Raw genomic sequence first — 24,349 nt, 5'->3', positions numbered from 1 at the left:
GTCCTGGATCTCCTACGTGGGTTTATTTATAGAGGGCTGTGGGTGGGACTTTGTGTACTCGGTGTGCACGTTGGGTGGAATAGAGCAGGACTGGGGTTTTTGCGATCCTGCGAGGTCCTTTCCTGGCTCTTCCCAAGCGCCGCTGCTAACTGACGGCTCTGCAGAAACACAGAGCTATGCCTGTATCCAGAAGGGTGTTTTCTTTAATATTTTTTTTTTTTTGCTGTTGCTAACGTTTCGATCGACGAAGTGTTGAGTCACTTTTTTGTCAATCCGTAGACGTCCCTGCACCTTGGCGGGGGGGACGTTTGGATGCAGCTCCTGGCCCTTGCTCGTTCGTGCCCGTGTAACGCGGCGATGGGCTGGGGTGGCAATTGGCAGCCGAGGTGGAGCGGTTGGGAGGAATGCTGACTTTGTGTCCGTCGCCAGTACGTTGCATTGCTGCGAGGGGTTTTACTGTATGACTGGCTGGAGAAACGGGCTGTGACCTGGGACGTAACATGCAGCAGAGATTAAACCTGCTTTCCATCACGGCGCCGAGCGTCAGCTTTGCAGCACGGCTTTGATAAGGCACGAGCAACTTTGCCGGTTATTTCGTGATTCATAAAAACATGCAGTGATTCATTATAGGTTGAATTCTGTGTGCCTTAGTCAGAAAAAACCCTCCCCTGATTTATTTTCTCAAGTGGCTACAGAGCTTGTTGGTGCCAGCTGATTTCTGTGGGACTTGGCTCTGTTCTCCCGTCTGGGTAGAGTCTCTGCATGCATCAAATCTGTTGGGTTTTCGTTTTGTTTTGTTTTTTGATGAAGTTCTCCTCCTTGCAGCACTTGCTAGTTGCCCTTACAAGCACTTCAGGGCAGACCTAAGGTCCACAATAACATTCTGTGTGTTATTTCCAAGCATTCCTCAGTATAGGTGTCTGTAAGTACGCTTGGATGGTGAAAAAATGCATTTAATGCAAAATGCTGGATCTGCTCTGTTTCTAGTGCTCTGGTCTTTGCTCTGTCTCCCCGTTCCTCATACTGGGCTAAACTCTCTGCTCGGCAGTGTTACAAATTTTTCTCTGACACGAGGCTTGCGGTTCTCTTCATTCCTTATTGCACAATTGATGTGTTCTGGCTCCCACGTCTGTGGGAGCATTGCCATTTGTGATTTGGGGGGTTATACTGAAGCGCACAGAGGTGTGGGTATAAGTGACCGGGTCTGGGCTCCCATCGGTTTAACAAACTTTATTTGATTGCTCCATAATAAGCATGTATCAGATTTGAGGAGCTTTATTGGAAAGCCTTTGCTTTTAATCTGTTCTTATTCAGGCTGTATCCTGACAAGTGCAACGGGGAGGGTTTGACCGAATCATAATTTGTCATCTCCGAATATAAATATTGCAGTTAAAATATTTAGCGTGCTGTGGAAAAACCCGTTAACGAATAAATGTATTTCTGGCCTCATCCTGGGAGCTGCTGAGCATCCATGACGCCCACTGAATCTGGTGAGAGGCGCAGGTGCTGTGCACCCAGCAGCATCTCCCGCTGAATGACAAGCAATTAGGAAACATACGGAAGAAAAGTCTTGTAAATTGTAACTTGTCTAAAAATATGTTGTCCACATGTGTTTTAGCTCCTTTCATTTCAGCGTTCTGTGTTGGCTCAATACATCTAATCAACAGTTTAGTCCTGAGTTTTGTCTTTAATACCAACAGAAACTATCTTTGTTAGCTTGTCGTGGTCCCTGCATCCCTGGCACTGCCAAAACCCCTCGTCTCTGACCTCTGTATTGCACCCTGAATTCCTTAAGCACTGCTCATAGCTCATACCTCTGTGAAATGCCTTTTATTCCTGTCTTCTAGCCAAACTCGGGAGTATGGATCAGTGTTGGAAATCCCTGTCCTATGGCAAAGCTGCTGTGATATTTAGGAAAAATGTCAGCGTACGCAGCGGCGTGGGCAGGGGGGTGGCTGGTTGCTCAGAGCAAGGTGTTAAGCTCTCTGCAAACTCAAGCAGGCATTAGTTGGTGCTTGGCTCCTGTTTTTGAAATGACTTTTGCAACAGGGTTAGAAAGCTAATTTACGAAAATACTTTCAAAGCGGATGAGGTTTTGCCGTAGCTTTTTGCAGCAAGGACTGATGGATGGTAATACCTGTATGCATGCAGAAGTGTGAGTGTAGGGAAACCATAAAAAAAAAGATATGATGCTGGGTGCCCAAGAAAGAAAATGTGAAATTGTCCGATGAATTTGACTCATAACAAAAAAAAAAAAAGTCCACCTGAGCAAAGTGTACAAAGTAAATCAAAAGTATAAGTAATGAAAATAAAATTAGATCTTTGACTTTAATGAAATATAATATTCAGTAAATAGAATCATGTTTAACCCCTTCTCAGCCCCCGTTCTGGTCAGGCTTGCTGCCTTTCCCTTATCGCCACTGGCCGTGGTTGGAGCCCGTGATGCCCCGTTCATCTCTGGCCCTGCTGCATTTGTGTTGGGGTTCCGAGCTGAGTGTGCAGCTCATCCGAGTTTTAGGGATTTATCTCAGTATTGTCCCAAGTCAGGACTGCAGCAGGTATCTCTGACCAAGTTTAATTCACAAATGCGCTTAGAAAAAATTTGCCTGCCTATATCTTCCTCACCCCTTAACTTAGCGCTTTTATTGCTACAAAAGCCAATGGATTCAAAAGTTAACACTCTTGGCATCCACACATCCTAATTTACTACATATACAGTTTCACTGAAGATAGTAATTAAAATTATTTTAGGATGTCTTTGTGTGTGCTTTTCCTTTTCTACTAATTTTTTTTAATTGTTCTGTACTGGGTATTCCCCTCCAGTGAGAAACTGAGAGACACTAACTTGTTGTGTCAGTTTTTACTAAAGATTACTTGTAATCTCTGCAAAATAGCTACAATTTACTTTTTATTTTCAGACTGTAATTTATAACCCTTCAGAGCAATTAATTTGCTACTTTTCAAGGCATTTACAAGATGCATCCCAGACTCCACTTTGTAAAGTTTTTCCAATTGCCTTCAGATTTCTCACCTCTCAAATCTGGTGGGAACCAATAAATGCAGTTTCAATTTGCAGTTTGTTTACAAGTTTGGTTTATGTATTGAGTCCATATGTATTTTCTTCCAGAATGTCTAGATGGCAAATCCCTTGGAAACGTAAAACAATGTATCACAGGAGTTGAACTGCACTTATTAATGGGAGCAGAAGATCAGAGCCTATAGCTAATCTCTTCTTCCTTATGTTACAGATGGATTTTGTGCAGTGTAACCCCAAGTTGGAGATGGATATTTTCTGAATTATCGTACAGCTGTCTCTAAGATGCTTTACTGTATTTTAGTGAGTTTTTTTAAAATGCAAAAGTTGTTTTAGATTTAGTCTAATTGTGTTTAAGCTCAGCTTTTCCTTGGCTTCTGTTACTCGGCGTTTTGGGGCTCGGGCTGGCTCCTGCTTACTTGGAAGCAAAACCTCAGCTTTATCTGCCATGCTCTGTCTAAATGACATGTTTGGAGTAACTCCATTAGAGCAGTCGGGATCACATTAGTTTACAGTGAATGAACTCTGAATCATGTTTTTCTCTGTGTGTTTGTGTATTGTTGATTTTTGTTTTGTTTTTAAATTGCTTCTGCAGACAAGAAGCATTGAGCTGCCTACTTACAGCGCTCCGATTAGTTTTCCACTGTATTATGCACGTAGCTTGTGGTCTGCCATTTACTTAGGCTGGTGTAAATCGGGAGGAGGCCCAGGGGTACAGCCTTGGCTCCGTGGACCACACACCCAGAGATACACAGGTGTGTTTTTTTACTTTTATCACACATCACGCTGGGAATCCAGCCTGGTCGGGAATCCAACCTGGTCGGGCATCCAACCTGTGCAGCAGCAACCTTTGCCACTAGTGTTAAAACTCATGCAAGAAATATGTTACCTCTGTTTACACAGATGTTTTAAGAGAACTGAGCTCAGATTTTGCCCTTAATTCTTAAGGTAGCATCTGGCATTTGTGTCCAATCCGTTAATCCAGCCGTTGAAGCAGCCTTGTGATTTTAAGTAAGATACACTTTTAACTGAATATTTAGCTGCCTGGGATAGGAGGAGAGTTATTACGTGATCTCCCCTAATAGTTAATTCTAAGATAACTTGGACCAACTTAAAATCATCAGGGTATGCACTGTATTTCTGAACCAGCAATTAGGAGTCATCAGCCTGCACAGAGACAAATTGGAAGTGAATTAGAGGCTGATGAGCTCTGTACAGGGCTTCCAGGACTGTTCCCAGCCTCCTGCCGCAGGGAAATATCAGAGCGGTCACTCTGGAGCTTGCTGGCCGGGCTGGGGGCGGAGGAGGGAAGCTTTGACAAGATGCAGCTGTAAAAGACAATTTTCCTCTTTCTTTCCCTTAATAAAAATCTGTTCTGAGCACTGTACCAGGCAGACTAGTTTGGCAATGGATTAAATGCACAGCTTCGAGATCTAATTTTGCCCATTTCAATTGACAGATGGAAATTGTGTGCTTTCACAATGCTACTAGTATCTTGCAATTTTGCTCAGAAGCAGTGCCTCCGAAAGCCATCCGGAGAAATAAGATGACTTTGTATGTGTGTACATCTATTTGTGATCGCAGTTGCTTCAAAGGGCGAATTCAAGCTGCGTGACTGCTCCTGGCCCCTTTCCTCCCTCCTTGTGGTGCAAAGTTAGAAGAGGATTTGCCTGAATATCTAATATTCTGGTAGATCTTGCTGCAGAAAGTAAACCACAAGTTATGGTACGGGCTGTTTGGGACATCTGTCATGTTCCAGAAGGCTGAGGAGTCACATTAGCTGGGATGTCGGATGAACGGTACAAACAGGGATGTTTTGGGGGGAGCATCCCCCGGGACCCTCACGAAGCTTGGTGTACCCAAGCTCTTTGATCCCCATCGCTCTCCTCTCCGCCCGCGCGTTTGTTTTGATTTTTCTGTTGTTCAATTAAACCCTCTGAGATTTGCGATGGGTACACAGGTATTTGCATAGAGATCTGTTCCTGTCTCAGAGGAGCTGCAGCCCGGGCTGCTTCTTGATGTGGTTAAGGAGAGAAAGCTTGAACTGACACCCCCTTCATTGGGGATGACAGAGAGAGGAAAGGATGAAGAACTCGCCGGCAGACAAAGCAAACCGTGGGGTTTGGTACCGCAAATAGAAATTCTTTGGGCTTAGGTTTTGGGCGCAGCTGATGGGAAAGCAGAGAACACAGAAATGCAATATTTGTGTGTACATACTGAATACATGCATGTTTTTATAAATATTTGTGTGTGCCCATGCTGTTGTTTCTAGCAGAATGGACTTCGCTTTGTTTGCAAAGGAATGAAAACCTGTCTCGTGGAGGTTGATGATAGCAAGCAGGTTTATTCCTTGGCTGGGTTTGTCCATAAGGGTGCTGTCAGACTTGGAGGTGCTGATTGAAGTCCTGGGGTGAAATAATGAATCCACGAGATCTTTGTCATTGCCTTTGGATTTCTACCGGTGGAGGAGTGTAGGGAAGCATCAGTTTGGGTTTGGAAAAGAAACTGAGACCTTGTTCTTCAGCCACGTGTTCCAGGTCAGGTAACTTCAATCCCAGCAAAGCTAATGGGTCCAGGAGCAGGATTTAGCCCTAGACACATTGTGTATCCCCAACCTTTTATTACCAGGCCCTTTTGTAAGTGTGTTTGTGCAGAGCCTGTAATGATATAATGTACACTGTAATTTTGTTGTTAAATCTCAGCTATTTTGGCATAGTGGGGACTAGGCGGCTTGTAGTGATTGGAACATTTATGGCTTATTGAATTTCATAGCCTGGAGGATTGAACAGTACAGAGCAACTCTTGAGGAAGGGAAAAAAGATAAAATGTCACCTATTTCTCCTGAATCTTTTTTTTTTTTCCTAGGCCAATATTCAACATACTTGGGCTTCTGGGCATGGGCAGACAGGTGGGAGAGACACCAGTAATGGGAAGCAAATCCTAGGAAGGTTGCTGTCCTGTTAAATAGGCTCCCAAGAAAAGAGATTTGGATCCGTTCCCAAGGGCACTGATAAATGTCATGTCTGTAAATATGCTGGGATTTCCTTCACCTTGCTTCCCGCTAAAGATTTTAATTTCATCTCTATCAACACTGGTAATGGAAGAGCAGAAGTCAGAAAGGCATGCGGTTTCACATGTGGTTGTGGTGTTTTCTCTTTATCGGTGATCCTGAATATTGTTTCTGCAATTTCAAGCTTATACCAGTGCTGTAAACACTTTTATTACAGTCACAACCACTGGCACGGGTCCCCTGGCCGCTCTAGTGCAAACCTGCACCTCGCAGGGGTTTATAAGGCAACAGTAAAAATTCACTTGACACTGAATCATGTCTTTTACATGAAGAGAGGCTCGTGAAAGGCCTGATTGACCACCGCGGTCTCTTAAATCTCTTATCAAGGCACAAAACGAGTGCAGGGTAAGTTCTCGCACATCATTTTGCAGCCAGCTTCCGAGGGCACGGCTCTGCCGGGCAAACGTTGGTTTAGTTTCTGTGTGCTGTTGTCCTTTGCTTTTCTGATGAGGATCAGTAAAATGTTCACTTGTGAGAGTGCCTGTCCATGGGATCTGGAACTTGATTTCATATAGGCTTTGAAGAGATTTTCCCATTTTTACTAAAAAGTATGAACCTGTTCTTCAACTGATAATTTGGTTTTTAAAAGGGGAGCTCTGGGCCTGCTGAAGTTGGGGGTAACTCTGTTGTTGAGGCCAGGGATTTCACAGTTGGGGTCTTGGCTAGCTGCTTTTCTCCCATGTCATAGGCTAGCCCTGTTTTCCTGATGCTGTCTCATGTCACACATAGGACTCCTGCTCGGATGGCTCCATCCCCAACCTACAGCTTGATACCCCCGTTATGATGAACTGAAATCTTACCCCATTGCTAGAGCAGGGTGTGCCGTGACTGGAAAAAATCAATTCTCAACCATAGCAAAATGGAGGGTCTTCTCAAGGCCATATTTATTCCATCTTTACTTTCTTAATTTTTTTTTTTTTTAAAAACATGTCTCTCATTGAAATTTCCCAGGCCCTGCTGAGTCATGGCTGGTTTCTTTGTAGCTCTGTTAAGTTTTTGACAAGTACCTATCAGGCTTTCCCGTGTATGTTCATCAAGGGATGGAGCTCGCAGAGCTACTTCTGGTGTCTACGACAATCAATTATGGAGCCCATTTTCCAGTTGGAGTATTAGCATTTGCATCAGGGCAGCACTTAGGCTGAGCCCGGAGCTGCTGCAAGTGCCGCAGAGCTCAAAGCAAGAGGCAATCTGGGGCTGAGATTGCTTCAAAGAGAGTGAGTTGGCTTCTTGCGGAAAGCAAGAAGGGAACCACCACGCCAAGAAACGGTGAGGTGACCTGCAAGGGCTCATCCAGGCAACGAGCAGTGGAGGTGGGGGAGAGGCTGCCACGTGGGTACCTGCAATTTGTCCTGTGAAGCATCTTCAAAATAGTTCGTATCCACGTGAGCAGAGCAGAACTTCATCTAAGAAATGGGTACCAGAGATGAGGATTAATTTATAAAGCCATGCAGCGCGTGTGGTCGGTGCTCTCCAGATGCTCCAGAAGAACCTCTGTCGGCTTGAGGAGGGACAGGCAGAGCTTATGGATGAAGGGAAGAGAATAACTTCAGCTAAACGGTGTAAAGCTTTGGATGCTAGGTGGACATCAGCAGTCCCATCTTGCTGTGAGTTTATCTGGTATTTTACTGTTGCTGCTTATCTGAGACCCGTTTTTGCACGTGGGCTCCGTGGGCCCGGAGCTTTCACCACAGAAAGGTGGCAGTTTCCTATTGCGCTTGTGTGTTCCCATGGTCCCGTTGCGACCTAGCGGGACTGTTCATTTCGGTAGGGGCTGTGGAGTTTGCCCTTAAGCGAGACAAGAGGGATCAGTTAGGCAAAATCAATCCCCTGCCTGCTCCGTATCACTTTGTCCTGATAAGCTGTCAGTTTAGCTCTAAATGCTGTGTTTGAAAGCACATCTCTGCTCTCCAGGATGGGTCAATGTCAGCAGCAGTATTAGTTGAAGGATGGATTTAAGCCACCAGCTCATCACAAGAAAGGGGAGCTACATCTGAGGCATCATTTCCTGGCAGCCTGTGATCTTTCATAGGTTGGAGAGAAATTCGGTGGGATAAAATATCCTTGGCTACCTCCAAGTCAGCCCTGTAGTTTAATGTCAGTCCTAATGCCGGGTTGTAGCAGCGAGGAGCTGGAGGTGGAGATGCGGTTGGGTGGGATGGAGCTGATCTCTCACCAGCCAGCTGTGGTCTGACCTGTTGTCGTGGTTTAAGCCCAGCCGGCAGCTCAGCCCCACGCGGCCCCTCGCTCACTCCCCGCCGGAGGGATGGGGAGAGAATCGGAAGGGTAGAAGTGAGAAAACTTGTGGGTTGAGATAAAGGCAGTTTAATAGGTAAAGCAAAAGCCGCGCATGCAAGCAAAGCAAAACAAGGAATGCGTTCCCCACTTCCCATGGGCAGGCAGGCGTTCAGCCATCTGCAGGAAAGCAGGGCTCCATCATGTGTAATGGTGACTTGGGAAGACAAACGCCATCCCTCCGAACACCCCCCCTTCCTTCTTCTTCCCCCAGCTTTATGTACTGAGCATGGTGTCGTATGGTCTGGAATATCCCTTGGGTCAGTTGGGGTCAGCTGTCCCAGCTGTGTCCCCTCCCAACTCCTTGTGCCCCCCCAGCCTGCCCACTGGTGGGGTGGGGTGAGAAGCAGAAAAGGCCTTGGCTCTGTGTAAGCACTGCTCAGCAGTGTGTATTATCAACACTGTTTTCAGCACAAATCCAAAACATAGCCCCATGCTAGCTACTATGAAGAAAATTAACTCTATCCCAGCCAAACCCAGCACACCTGTGTCCCAGTGCTCCATCAGTGCGAGGAAAGAGGGGCTGTGAGGGGGATCCCCAAGTCCTTCTGCAACTTCTGCTCGGGGAAGAGCCAAGGGCAAACAAGGCACAAGTCATCCCCTCGAGACAGTGGAGCTGCTGGAGTAATGTCAAGGGGTCACGTAAGGACCAAGTTCAAGCTGGCCTTAACCCTGCGTTTCCTGGCTTTGGCTGATGGAAGCCAGACCCGTTGCCTTGTTTGAACACCGGCTTTGCGGCAGGGGTGATGGATTGCAGTGTGAGCTTTACCACCCTTCATCGCTGCTTCCTCTGCTCTTTTGGCCCGTCGTGTTCAGTTCAGTCAGAGTTGATTATAAATAACTTCAGATAGCAAGCTGAAATATCCCGGGCTCGCTTTTTTTTTTCTTGGCAGTTGCAGAGCATGAATCGGCTTCAAGGCAACTGAGGTATTTTAACGTAACATTTACAGCCCATATCTATACAAAATGTGACTTGTGTTTATAGAAGTGTGCCTTTAACAGTCTCTTATCAAAACATATGGGACTGTACAGTTGGATGCTGGGGTTCCTCTGAAGCATTCCCCAGACAATACAGTTCCACATTAGATTGTCTTATGATGTCTGTAGACTTAACCGAGTCTGTTGTTCTGCACACACAGTTGTGTGTCTTCCCTGTCTGGCCCGCGGCACCCGCTTCGCCTCCTCCGAGCTCCTTCCGAGAGCCCTTTGAAACTCCCTTATCGCCGAGTCCTCCCTTCGCCCGTGCGTGTCCTTGGCAGGCAAGGCAATGTCACGATGCAGAAGAGCACATCGTGCAAAACAGGATAAGGTATCAGCAAAACGGAGTGATGGGCTGACAGGGCAGTGTGTTTGGGAGCAGGCAGTAGTGAACAAGTCCTGAGAAGTGGGGCTTGAATTTTTCCCTGTTGCAGATCTCGTGGAGGTCTCGTGTCAGAGCAATTGGTCCTTGTTTGCATGACGGTGCCCTAGCCAGAAGCTGGGGTCACGTCGGATTCCCCATCATCAGACCATGAGACAGGGAGATGCGTCCTCCCCCAAAGACGTTAGTGCATCAAGGAATGTGTTTGGCCCCGGCAGCCTGTCCTGATCCAATCTCACGTTGGATGCTGTCCAGGTTTTCTGCAACTTCAAATGGCTCTTGGTGCAATCCATTACCAAACAACCGTTATTTCGCCTGCCATAGCGAGGGGACCAGACGTCCACTGGATGCTCTCTGCCTTAAAATGCCTGGACCGGCATCCTTAAAAAGGCACACGATCCCATTGTGTTTAACAGGGCTGCCAAGAAGAACAAGATCTATCGGGCTTTGCGCTGCCGTTGTGTCCCGTGGTGTTGCTTTCCCTGGTACACTGTGACGTGCTGCCCTTTCCGGAGGGCTGGAGAGCTGAGAGCCTTCCAAAAGCTTCAGTTTCTCATTCAGAGCCCATCCGAGCTTCCATCTCGAGCTGCTTTAGTCTGTAAATTGGAAAGAAAGTTTGAGCAAAAATTGGCCTTCCCATGGAAGTTCTTGTCCTCTCCAGCCCATAAATTTTAATGGGAACTGGGCATGCTGAATCTCTAGGCAGCTGTGCAGATCTCAGCCTCTTCTGAAATGAATCACACTTACTCAGGCCTGAAGAAAGCTCCTCATTTATCCAGGTGTCTGAGATGGCCCTTAATGCTTGGGTTTATATCCTGTGCCTATTTGATAAAAGTACGATTGATCCGTTTATTTCAAGATATGCTTGCAAGGGCTGTGGGGAGTTCAGGATGATAATACTGTGTCTGAGCAGTATTGACTAAATTAACTAATAAAGTCATCTGGCTGTTGGCAGGGTCTGGTTTGCCTTTCTGGTGAGTGTAAGGGCTTTGGTTCATCCAAGTTCACGAGCTGGTGGCCCAGGTCATGCTGCAGATCCCAGGACAGACCCAGCAGCTCCTACCAGCCTTTGGAAGGGCTGATAATGGGTGACTCTCCTGAGCTGCCACTTTTGCACCCAAATCCCTTGGGTCTGGTGGGACTACGCAGCCCCTTGGGCGCCCCAGTTCCCTAGCAATGCTTCTTGGGCATCAGGGAGACAGCGGCTTGCTCACAGCACTTCAAAAATAGAGATGTATGGCTCTTGTGTTTGCTTGGTGTCCAAGCATCACCCACCTTGATCTTGTATCTCCTTCCAGCGCTGAGCCTGGATAACCTCTCCCACCAGTGACAGCTTCTCGGGAGCTGCCTGTCCACTAGATGTCAAACCTCTGCTGCAGAAGGGGTGCTCCAGCTTGGAGGGAAAGTTGCAACCACAGATGACGCGTAGGGAGAAAAATGGGATTTGAAGTCTGACACGGGCGGACGTCCACCGATTACCTCACTGCCCATCTGGGGAAAGTGTGGGATTTCAGCTGGCTTTCCCTGTTGACATATTTCAAAATAAAGCAGGGTAGGAAAGGAATGCTTTTTTTTTTTTTTCCTTTTTTTCCTGGAAGTATATGAATTATTTCAAGTGAAGTTTCGAGGGTTCAGTTGTCTTCTAGCTGAAGGCTTCAGACATGCTGCCAAAGGGACTTCCCGATTTAGAAGTAAACTTATGGGGACCCAATTCTGATCTCATGATCTTACTTTTACTCCAGTTTTTATGGGAGGCACCTGCTTTGACACGAATAGCTACTGATCATCGCAAGCATAATTTGAAGCAGAACCTCCCCCTTGAGGTATTGCTGGACAACGATGGGGTTGGAGTACAGTCAGGACCTCTGTTCTCGCACAGATTGGATGTCTCTGGTGCCATTGCTTGGTAAAATGATATTTAACAACTTATAGCAGGAATCTGGTACTTCTCTTGTAAAGTCAGGAAGTTTTGTTCCGTTTTATTTATTTTATTGACTTTTGGATCAAGAGATCCCACTGCTTGCTGAATACAGGGAAGTTTATCGCTTTACTTTCCCTTGGTTTTATGTTCTCTTTCTCTGTGTATTTGCACTGCCAAAGACAGGAGGTGGATAAACGTTTGGACTGACCCAGTTGCATTCCTTTGGTGGAACCAATTGTGAAGATATGGACATTGTTTAGGGGGTTATATCTGTTCCCCTGTGTGTGTCTGTCCCCTAAAGGCTTGGCTGGGCTCCTGCGCTTGGGTGCCCCGAGGGAAAGGAATTGTAAGTAGTCCAAAGTCTGCTGTGATCCCACCAGGCCGGGGAGCTGAAAGCATCCATCCAGTCCTTGGCACATGCTGCTCAACTTGCGTCTCAAAATTCCCATCAATTGGGGTCTCCTTTTGTCTTAATTAAGAAAAAAATATATATATACTTGTATGTTCCTTAGTTCAGACGTGAAGAGAAGATTCCTGTTTGAGATTATTTTTAGTCTCTGAAATTATTCATGAGGCTGCTTTCCCTGATTTATGACAATACCCAGCACATCGCCATGTAAATGACTTTTAAATGGAATGTTTCAGCAGTTTTATAAGAATTCCTCATGTGAGGGAAAATAAACAGTTTGTCATTTACCAGACTGTATTTGATTATTAGATTTGTTACTATAAACATCAGGCTACGCTTCCTTCAGCTGAGGCTGCCAGAGATACATGACTTCAGAGAGCCATACCATTAAATAAAACCTAACCTGACGTGAGAAATCAGCATGGGATTGATCAGGCCTGTTCCCCACTAGCCAGATAGATGCTTGTTGGCCAAAAATGAATATCTGATGTTGAGATTAACATGACTCCAGTTTTTCAGATCTCATTCAAAGAGCAGACAGGCTATGAAAGGTGAGGCACGTGGGTTTGGCATCCTGGGGTCCTGGTAGAGCACCCCATAAGGCTGTGGTGGTCCATCTCTGTGGTTGTTACTGGCCTTGTCTGGTATTTGAAGAAGTCAATGCGAAGCAGTGAGCAAGAAAATAAATGTCCAGTGGTACAGTGAAACCTTGCAGTTCTGGTGAGGGGACTGGATGGGCAGAGCATCACTCACATGCACCAATGCCTTTTATATGCAGGCACCAGAATGGAAGGACTGTCATGTGAGTGGAAATATAGCCATGGAAATTCATCAATTCATTGCTAAGGGGCATAAAATACCTCTCGGGCCCTTGGGGATCAGGCCTAGAGAGTAAAATCTTAACCCAATAACTGCATGGCAGCTTAGGAGCTTCTTATAGGACTCATCCTTTTCCCTTGAGCTAAAACGCATCCTGCACAGAAAGGAGTTTTCCATAAGACCAGTGATTTGGAGGAACATCATGGCCGTAAGGACCATGAAGAGCATTTTGGAAGTGGCTGGACTTTGCTTTTGGGCTGGCTGTGTTTCCAGGGCATGGTGCAGGGAATGGCAGGTTGTGAAGTGCAGCATCAGGTGCCTTCAGACCCCGGTGCCTGCAGTTACTGATCTCACGTGCCGACAGAGATCCTGCCCTGGCTCTGCAGATGCCGTCCCCGTGCTCACATGGCACTGGAATGTCTCGGCTACACTCGGAAGGAAATTACTCCTGCGCTGGGATGCACACAGCCAGCAACACGTGTCCCATCACAAGGCTCCAGGCAGCTCTTTGAACCCCTGAACGTCCCTGCTGCAATGCGCCCTCTCACCGGGGCGCGGGGAAGCGTGGGGGACGTGAGAGTTACAGGCAGAAACGAGCAGAGAGAAAAATCAACCATGAAATTGGTAATTTTAGGAGCTCTACGAGGGAAGAAAATGCTTGTTGTTAGACACCATGTAATTGCACCACAGTGCCCTGGGTTACAGGCAGCAGACGGCGTTGGTTTGCTCAGGAATGGTCCTCACGCCTTCTAACTCCGGTCTGCAGGGACCTGGGAAGAGTAGAGCTGATGAGAAAAGTGAGGTGTCACCATGGCGTGGACCAAAGCTGCAGGTTTGGGTCCTGGGATGGGCAGGTCTTATGCTCCCAAAGGCAGTAACCCCCCTGGTTGTGTTGCTGTGGGTTATACAGAGGAGAAGGAGATGCACCCTCACCCTGTAGAGCGATTCCCACATTCACTGTGGCTGGGACAGCGGTTCTCACTGAGCCTCCACTTCTCCTCTCCTGCACAGCGATGCATGACTCGCTTAAGGTGGATGATTTTGGGTGCTCTCCTGGGCTGGCTTCAGGGACCTGATACGATTTTTATGATTGCAGCCTCCTTGTTTTGCAAAAGTTTGGTTTTCATTCAGCCCCTCTCTGCCCTCAAAGCCTTCCACAGTGTGAGCCAAGGATAAAACACAGCGATATGGATTAAAAAAAAAACTTGCTTGGAGCAGGACAAACTGCTTTTTCCTCATTGCAAGGGATGGCTTGTTCCTCTGTGGGTCTTGAGCACTCCCCTTCTGAGGCACTACGGCTGCATTGGCATTTTTACAGGGTGTGTTTCTGGGTGCCCCTGTGATGGTGATGAGCTGAGTACCCTCGGTGCTGATGCTTTTGCTGACGGGCGTGCGAGCAGGGTGAGAAGTGAGGGATGTATAAAAGGGTAAATCAGGGAGGGCGCGGGCAGGAGCTCATGCTTTGTCCGTCATGGGAATTAAACCGGAATTGGTGGTAGAGCCGAGCCCTGTGGGATCAGCAATAAATCCTCCCAGGAATAGTGTTTGTCTGGGCTTCACCGGGTGAGCTGTCATGGGGACGGGCCCCTCGGAGGGGATGATGAGATGCAGGACATCCTGGCCATGGAGCGAGAGCTGTGTGGGGAGGAGACACCGTCCCCCCAAACCATGTCTGCGGCTGTGCTTTGGCTGTTCTGAGGGATGTGGCTGGGATCAGGGAAAGCAGGAGGTACAGGGGCTTGGTGCTACCACTGCACCTCAACTGGGATGTCTTCCATCAATTCTGATCACTTCTATCCGTGCTGGTTCCCCAGCTTAGGCGCTGTTCCTCGCTGGGGATGATGCCGTCCTCGCTGCTCCGAGGTCCCACGTGCATTTCAGTTTCTTGCAGAGTACGTGGTCGCTGGCACCACCCTGTTCAGGGGGATATAAATTGTGATTTTTTTTACATGCGTAGGTTGTTTTGTTGATTCTTTTTATTCCTCCATGAAAAGCTAACGCTGTGTTGTAAAAACAAATCTCTGGCCTTTTGCTTTCCGAATAGCAAAGGGCCGACGTGTTAATAGGAGGGAGGGATGGGGTGGCGGGCTGCCAGCGGGATGTGCTTCTTCCCTGGGGCTCCGCTTGCCAAGATGCCATCAGCCCGGCTCCAGGAAGGCTTTCCTGCGGCCGCACGCTCTCTCCGCATCTGGGAGCGGAGGGCTTTATGAGGAGGGAGGTGTTTGCTTGGTGAAGGGGGGTCCTGGTAGTGCCCGCTCCCATGGAGCACCCCTGGGTGTGTGCCCTTGCCCTGCCCTCCTTGCGCACCCCTGTCACTGCTCTTCTCACCAATCTAATTATTATTTCTGGGTGCAGAAAAGGCCTTTTTCTCCCCTTGTGCTGCAAAGGAGTCTTTTCATGGACATCTCTTGGTGCGTTTCTCTCTTTTTTTTTCTTCTTTTTTTTTTTCAGCAAAAGAGAAGCTTAGAATTTTTCTTCCCGTTTTGCCAAGGAAAAAGGCACATCTCTCTGCCTATCCTTTTTACAACTTTGGATGTTTAGAGCTGTGCTGAAACTGATTCCAGGTTTAGGAGTGTGTTTCCATGCGTGGTTTGGGTTTGGCTCCTGTTGGCATCAGGGCAGCAAGACGTGGGACGCAGCTGTCCCATGAATTCAGAGCCCTTCACATTCTTCTGTAGTGACTCATGGCAGAGGGATTATTCCATATTGGTTTAAGATGAGCAACAAAAGTGTTAGAGTCCCAATAATGCCCTCTTTAAGCTTAGCTCATTTTGACGTGCTTGTGGCAACAACCCGTGCAAGGCTGCGAAGCAAGCGAGCCGCTGCGGCAAGCTCAGGTTCGCTCTTCCCAAAGGCTGGTTCCCTGCAGCAGCCGTTTCTGCTGGCATTTATTCACCTCCTGGGAGGCTGCAACAGGCTGAGGCCTCTTTTTAAGAAAGTGCTGCTGAAACTTGTTTATCCTCATCTCTCCTTAAGATTAACATTTTGGTGTGATGCACTCAGGAGCAGTCGTCTTCTGATACAGGTCTGGCGGAGCTTTGCTGTACTGAAGGACAGAACCACGCTTGATAGGGACTGTGGGGAAAACCCACATATTGACACTAAAACCAAAAAAAAAAACAGGTTGAAAAATGCCTAATGACCATCTATTATTTCCCTTTTCCATACTGTTTTAAAAACAAAGTATGAAACTTCTAATGCTCAAAGGATCACTTTCTGGTATGCAGCTGTGCCATACATAATATGCAGTACACGTTCATGCTCAGAAACCCAATAAAACTGGTAATTAGCCCCTGAAACAAATTAGAACAGAAGATACAATTTTATTTTGCATAGTGGCTTTTCTGCAAACTGTGTCTCAAAACACGTTGGAGAGTTAAGTAATGCAGAGCTTAAATAATAAGCGCGCTGGGAGAGCAAATTAATAGAAAAGGATGTATATTGCTGCAAAGCGGGGAAAATTGAGGTTGGGGAGAACTGAGGTCGCTTGTGCGGGTACCACGTTGAGCTCGGGTCGAGCCTCGGCTCTCCTTGCATGTTTGCCTCTCCGGGGTTTGGTCTCTGTGGGTGTTAAGGAGGGGTCGTGTCTGTCTGTGCGGGGCAGGGAGGACGGAGGGCTCCGGGAACACAGCGCGGGCTGAGCCGCGAGATGGATGAAGTATGTACAGCAGGCTATAAAACTAAGGAGGGCAATTTTGAGCCAATTTGTTCATCTTTCCCTTTCATGGCTGAAGATAGAATAGCTATGGCACTGCGGCTCTCCCTTCCACTCCCTCTCTGCCTCATTGGCTCAGCAGCTCGCTTTAAATCTCAGCTGAAAACATAACTTTTTCCCCTTCCCTATAACTCTTGCTCTCCTTCTCCATGCTATTACTTTTAATGCTAACTTTGTAGCTGTATTTAACGCTGGGCAGGGCCATGGGGATGCAGGGTGTGAAATATGGCCAGACTGCCGCATGCTGCAACGCCGTGGGCAGGAGAGGCGAGGACTGTTGACCTTTTTCTCCTTATTCTCCATCCTTGGAGATAGGGCTGCTGATAAATCCTCCAGCTTTCACTTAATGCTTGGGGGAAATTTGAAGAGTGTATGAAAAAAGTTTGCAAAATAGCCACGGGTCTAATGGACCTCATCTTGGACGCACTGAAATCAATGACAGTTTGAGCTTTAGGGAGTCTGTGCCTTGCCTTACTAGAACAGAGTTCAGATTTGAGCCAGGCTGTCTTAGCATCCCAAGGAGAAAGAGGTAAAATTGGCAGAAAACAAAAGAGAGAAGTTTCTAAGCCAGGGGCGAGCACCACAGCTCAGGGAAACCTCATGTCATGGGCAGAAGAGAGCTGCTGCAGATCCCACCACCTTTGGGATGCTCTCATGATGATGGTCTCCTTCCTCCCCTGTCCCCATGGGGGTCAGCCTGTCCCTCTCACCCAGGCTGTCCCCACAGCTGGTGGGAACCCGCACACCTCGGGTCCATCACGAGTCTTTTCCGAGGACGCGTCTGCAAGAGCATCACAACCTGCCATTGATTTTCCTTGGAGTTACGCGGTTTCAGAGTGGATGTCAGCCAACCCGCAGGACCTTCACTAAATCTCCAAGCCTGTTGTGAGCTGTGCAGTTCTGGGTTTTTTTGTTGGTGTTTTTTTTTTAAATTGCTGTTGCATCTACAATTTCTCAGTTTGTATTTTTTTTTTTTTAGCACATTGATCTGAATGGTTGTTTGCTTTGAGAAATTCAAGGTGTTTTATTGAATGGAAACGTGGATGCAGGTGTCGTGGTCCAAGGACAGAAGCAAGGCAAGGTTGGGGGAAACGCTCTCTTTTTTTTGGCCAAGTGATATATCAATGGGGAAAAAAATATATCCAGCTTTTGGGTTCAGATTCATGTCTTGAGCAAAACGTGTAACTTATGGCACAAAAGCCGATGATTTTTGTTGCAGTGCATAGGAGGAGATGTTAGTTCCTGCATGCAAATTCCGCAGGCAGATCCCAAGAAGAATGCCTCTCCACCTGAATTACGGCAGGGGTTGCAGTAGTAGGAAGCTACTGCGTGGCTGTTCCCTTTGCTGGGCCAAACTCAGCCACTAAAAGTCTGTGGTGACTCCGGTAACTCCGTTATTGGTATTAAAGTAGTTGCCTGAGGAAGAAACAGTATTTTTCAGGAAGGAAGAAGCAGGTTTTATTGTGGGGTTTATGCCTGACTCAGGATGAGACATGACATGCTGCTGCAGGGAGGACGCGGTGGTGACCTTGCAGGAGGCTGTGTTTGTGCCAGTTTTGCAGACTTAAGGCTTTTGAAAGCTCTAAGTGAATGACGAACGCTAAAGCCAGAAGTTTTAATAGGAGTGAATGAGTTTTAGGTGCCTATTTCAGCCAGCCAGGGCAAGTTGGCCTCTGGTTTAATCGAGGGCCATTGAGCACCTTGACGTCTGCAGAAGTTGTTGACTTAGAGAAGTTCAGGGCTGCTGAAAATTGGGTGCAGAGAGGCTTGAGCGAAATAACTCAGGGTCTCCGACAGGAGAGTTTTTGTCTCACAGTGTCATTCTTGCTGTTCTTGTAGAAAGATTGTTTCAAGAGATCCATAACCCGCTTCTGAATGATCTCCAGATTGGGGTTGCTTTCTCATGCCAGCCAGATGCTGAGCTGAGGCCGTGGCGTAAGTTCATGGCTTTGCTTAAAGAGAAACGGGAATACTTGGACTTCTTCACATTTAAAGCAATCTTAAAGGTAATAATACAGTTCGGTGAACTGTCCTTCCCTGGTGCAGACTTTGACATAGAGAAGGAATTGTCTTCCCTCATCTCTACCCCCTTATTTCCCATTGTTTTGGTGTTCTGGAAAATCTTCCTCATACAGATCATTAATGAAGTCAGATATGTGAGAGCTCGGGAGGGACATGGCTTTCCCTATGTTTTTAGGCCATTTATATACTGAAAGGGGCCTGCAGGGCTTTTATATGCTGAAAGATGAAACCATCTCCTGAAGCCACACTGTAGAGATTCAGAGTGATTTTTGGGAACCTGGAGCAGTTTTTGCAGCACTTTTAACTCTTGCTTTAGTCTGATGGGATTTCTTCATCTCATTATGCAGCAGATAAAATACTGTCCTTGAGGAAAGGAATTACTGTTTTATACAAAGACTTAAGATACCTTGATTTTTCTTTCCTCTAGAAGCCTGCTTATTTAAAGTGAATTTTTGGCTATGGCGATAGGTACCAGAATGATGGCCTTGAAATGGAAGTCTTTATCTCATAGGAAAAAGCACAGCTTGGGCAGAAATGGTGCAAGGTGTCTTATCAGTTTGCTAAAGTGTCTCAAATTCTACCCTTGAGGGAACATCTGAAGAGGACAGGTCCTCCATGATTTGAAGCCTCTGCAAGTGGAGGTAATTGCAGCATAGGTATCCTGGAAAGCTTAGCTCTTCAAGGCCACGGTAGCATTACAATACCACAATTTCTGAAGACCTACATTAACCCAACAGCAGTATTTAATAGGGCATAACAAGTAGCATTTAAAATCCTTAGTCTAATCCTACCCAGGGTAAGTTGTTTTTAATTCCACTTGTTATGCCAATTAAACACCAGTATTAGAGTAATATTTTAGGTTAAAGCTATAGACGTTTCTAAAACCATCTTGCAATTCTACACCTCAGTTTTTCCTGAAGGACGTGTTCTTGTAGGTGGTCTTTACTGTGTGCCTCAACAGCACGTGCACATCGGAGCTGAGAGAGATGTGGAGACTTGATGGGTAGGAGTATTTCACCTTTCTCTGCTATCTTCTAAAGTGCAACCTCTGTGTCCTTGAGGCCTGAGGGGTTGTTGCTGCCTGTCACTGGGTATGTGACAGGAGAGAGAGGGACAGCCATCTCCCTTGTCTCCAGGACTTATAGCAGTGGCGTGTTTCATGTTTGCAAGGTTTCCCCGTAAGGGATCAGGGCTTCCTAACAGGGATGCTGCAAGTCCAATCCCACCGGGTACCAGGGGCTTTGTGCTCTGCAGAGCATCCCTCGTGACGTTGGGTGGCCGTGGGTACCCACGGCCGGTGCCTCTTGCCCCAGTCCCGCCTTCATACAGCACAGCTGGACTGTCTGCAGCAGCGAGCCAAGCCACTCCCTCTTGACTACTATTAATATCTTTCTTCTACAAGTCTCACAGTCTTATTATGGTGAATAATGAAAGCCTATTCCCTGACCTTTGCTCCTTTTATCCAAATTGCATTCTAACAAGTATATGTATTTTTGACCCATCACATGATGGGAAAAAGACTCTGTCCTGTTCAGACAGAATTGAAAAAAAGTCAGATTTAAGAGCATATCGAGATGAAGCCTTTCCTGTTGGCAGCTTGGTAATTTGCCGATCGCTGTCTCTCTCTTTTCAGCCCCTCTGTTAGAATGAACTTTAACAGCGTCCCAAGCAGTTGCAATAAAGAGAGGCTCTGAAGTAGCTTCTTGCCTTTGTCGTTTAATTGCTACAAGGCAAAACAGTTATGATGCCAGGTTTTATGATATCTGGGGCTAGATTTCTTAAAATTGAAATAACGAGTAATTTTAGGTTGGGAGCTCTTTGGGGGTTGGGCTGTCTTTCCAGTCTGTTTGTGCAACACCTAGCGTGATGGGATCTCATCCTGTCTTGGGCTTGGGGCTACTTCTGCATTATGAATATATCATTGTTCAGTTAATTTGTTTATGGTTGTTGCTGTTCAGAGAATTTTAAAATGCTAGAGGATTTTATCTGTAACTTAGGAACCTTGTAACAGATCTGTGTTAGATGTACATCTGCTGCTGCAGCACGCTGATTCCAAAAGGGGTCTCCTTGTCCAGAGGAGAGGCTGCAGAGGGAATAGTTTGGAAGCATTGCCCTAATATTAACAAGCAGAGAGAAACAGACATAGACCTGAGTATTTATTGATTTTATCAGATTTCTGTCTTAGATCAGCAGTCTCGTGTGGTGAACATATTCTGCTATTTATGTAAACAAAAGAACTCATGTATATATATGTGTGTGTGTGTGTGTGTATAATACATATATACATCCCAAATGTGTTAATCTGCACTATCTGACAGTTTCTCCAATGTGGGAGGCTCGCTCAGCCAAAATGTCAGTTTTACTATTTGGCATCTAGCTGAGAGATTAGGCTGGAGGTATAGGAAATAAACCTTCTCCTGGAAGTTTGACAGCTGTAGGCTGGGATCTAGTATTTGCATGTGAAATGTATTTGGTTAATATTGCCTGAGACTTTTATTGTAACTGCAGAGGATAAAAACCATGGAGATGGTTTGATGTGTTTGATATTCATATTAGTTTATGATAAGAGATTATATCTCATTTATGTAAAGCAAGCAAACATGAAAAAAAATAGAAGCCATACATTCTACCCCCAGGCTTGTTCAGTTATTATACTATTATTACAGTTAATTCAATATTATTTGGCTCTGAGAGGAATAGCTATTGTTATAGAAGTGCTTCAGAACACTTAATACTACAAACGCTACCTAATTGTCCTGTGAGCAGTCTCACTGAAATCCGTAGGAAAAATCATAGGAACGAGTTTGATATTAGCTCTTGTTTTGAACTATGGATTTGAGACAGTTTTTGAAATGCTAGAGCTCTCATTCTGAGAAAACACATGCAGAATTTCAGCAAGGCAAAGCGAGGCAAATGCTTTTCAACCCCCTTTTTGAGCTGGGTTGTGAGTTCAGCACAAGCTCCGTGTGTTGAAGTCTGCCTGGGGTTTGGGAGACCGAAAGAGGCACTAAGGCATAAAAGGGGACATCATCTCCCAGGAACAGTTATACTTTAGGGATCAAATATTGCTGTCCCTTAAACTTTTGTTGCTCCACCAAAGAGAACAAGAGATGTAAATGGAGGAAACCTCAACTCAGCTGGAAAAAAGGGAATGTTTATTAAAAGAAACAGAGCTTCTTCTATGCTGCCCGACCCCATAGTGTATATTCTGCAGGTGCTCATAGGGGATGCTCTTTCTGGTCCAGATAATTCACCATTTCCCTTTTGCAGCTCCCAGCAGCATTACACTACAGGTATTTCCTCATTCGCAGTAAATTTGCTGTTACGGCAGAGAACGTAGATATTTTCTACATTTTTATCTAAGTCATCTTAACGATCGCATCTCCTTCCCTGTCCTCTCCCAAGTCAGACTCACGCTGTCTTCTCTCACTGACACCTGAACTAGGATCTGCGTAATACAGTGAGATTTCCTGGAAGTGCTATAAAAACTCAAAGCTGGGGTATTCCCTGCCCAGAGAGGTAATTTTTCAGGAGCAAGGGAGCATGTCGTGTTTCCTGGGAAAGCCAGGAGGGAGGGAGCAGCGCTGAAGTTTGGGTCTCGTTCTCCCTGCTCCAACTTTGCCCATATTTTCCACCTTCTGCTCCTCTCTCGCATGTAGTAACACTTTTTGCAGCCCAGCTGTGTTTTTAGGACAAGAGAATTGCGGTCTTGAATCCAGGGAGAACAAATTTAGCAAGCAGAAAGTGGGTCTCGGTGGCGGGAGATGAATAGAGGGGACATGGGGGACGTGGCAGCACCCGTTGGGGTGGGCAGGAGAGAGAAAGCGGCCAGACTGGGACCACATGGTGCCTGCTTTTCGCTCTTTCTCGCTTTTAATGGAGAAATCTTATTTTTACCCTTTGCAGCAGCTCTCAGGCTGCAGCATATCCCTTAGCATGATGCTGCCCTGCAAATGGGGTGCGTCTCCACCCTAACCATTTGCTTTTATTTAATGTCATGGGTTAAAAAGGCAAGTTCTGGGGGTGGGTGATGGGGGGGTGGGTGATGGGGAGGCGGCGGGGGGGACAGCTCTGTGCCGCTCCTCGCACATGTCTGCATCTTCCCCTCCTTTTGATCAGCCTTCCCGGAGGATTTTCACACCCACGCTCAGAAAGAAGTTGGTTGGGCTTTTTTTTTTTTTTAGGGGGGGGAGGAGGGAGGGAAGGGAGAATTATTAATGAGTTTGGAGCGGTTGCCATGGGAACCTGTTGCTAATGAATCTCTGGGGTTTCCTCTCCACCTTGAGCCACGTTTCCTGGTAATAGCGTTCCCATGGCAACGGATGTCACTGATACCCTGGCTGGCTCCTGGGCCACCGCCTCGGATGGGCAGATAAAGCTCCTTATTATGTCAGCCAGGGGGATTTATATCGTGTAAGTAGGCTATCAAACCTGCAGTCCCTTAGTCCTATACCTCCTGCAAGTTCAGAGACTTTTTTTTTTTTTTTCCCCAAACAGCTTTAACATTTACCAAAAAATTCCAAACCTGATCCCTTTCTCTCTGCTAGTTTTTTCACCTAAAGCCCAGCATTGCTGCAACCTTTGCCTCCCACGTCGGTGCTTGCTATCTCCTGGCTGCCTCCTCTTCCTCGCCGTCTCCTCGCCACTGACTCACTGTCTGGCCCTGCGCTGGGGCGAGCCAGTGCTGAGCATTTTGGGAGGAAAGCCTGGGAAATGTGGGAATTTCTCCCCAGTTCTTTGTGGTGGGCAGAGTGTGGGATAATTAGCCACAAGGCAATTAATTTGCCTGCCTCTGTTTTTTCAAAAGGTGGTGTGGTCCCTTTGGGCTGGCTATGTGTTTAGCTGGGTGGCTTGGACTCTCTGTGGGTCTTTGAATAGTTCCACAGGTGTAGCTGATGGAGAAGGAAAAGTTAAAATATGCTTTGCCTCTCTCCAGCACTTGCAGATGAGGTGGGAGCTCCTAGGGCAGGGGGACGACGGGCTCAGTGCCTGGCACAGGGGCGGTGGGACAGCAGGAGAGGGCATGAGCTGAACGAGTTGCACTAGGGAATTACCTGGTGTTGGGTTTGGGGGTTTTCTGTTGGTTTTTTTTTTTTTTTTTCCTTAAAACAAGTTTTTAGTTTTATGGGGGGTTGGTTTGTCTGTGACCCAGGGGAGGAAGATGCTGCAGTGCTACCCCAAACCGTGCAACGCTCGAGCTGAAATCTCTGGCTGGAGCCAGGACCAGCTCCCCATCGCCTGTCCTACCAAAGTTGCTCAGCTTCAGATCCTAACTTATTTGTCTGATGGTATAAAGTGGATTGATTCAGGAGCTTCGATCCAGGCTTGCTCTGTGGATGTTTGCAGACCTGTGGCCCTGTTCCCCAGGAGGTGGTATGGGATGGGGACAGTCCCCATTTTCATGCTGTGGGTGGCTGTGCCCAAGCCAACAAGGGCTGACACTGTGGTTTGGGGTTTTTTTTAAGGCCCAGTTTTGAAACATTTCAATCCTTATTGCCTGGCTTCCCCCCAGCACCTCTCACAAGCAGATACCAATGCTGCCAGGGTCGGGAGAAGCCTCTCTCCATCCTTGCTTTAGAGAGCTAAAAGCAAAGGAGGAAAATAAAGTGGGGACCAAAAGCACTGCTGATTTCTCAATGGACAACATCTCCGAGCACCGCCAAAAGCAGGGCTTGAACCTCCTCTTGGAGAGATTTTTTTGGAAGAG

The 24,349-nt window shown here is 46.8% G+C and overlaps 1 protein-coding gene across 4 annotated transcripts in view; it reads left to right on the top strand.

Annotated features, from left to right (window-relative positions):
* Positions 1 to 24,349, top strand: part of CACNA1H (calcium voltage-gated channel subunit alpha1 H) — a 256,475-nt gene that overhangs the window by 5,037 nt on the left and 227,089 nt on the right. The window lies entirely within an intron of this gene.

Source organism: Haliaeetus albicilla, chromosome 22 (genome assembly GCF_947461875.1).
Source record: "Haliaeetus albicilla chromosome 22, bHalAlb1.1, whole genome shotgun sequence".
Taxonomy (NCBI): domain Eukaryota; kingdom Metazoa; phylum Chordata; class Aves; order Accipitriformes; family Accipitridae; genus Haliaeetus; species Haliaeetus albicilla.
Note: the sequence above shows the minus strand (reverse complement) of the source record. Positions and strands in the feature narration are given on the sequence as shown.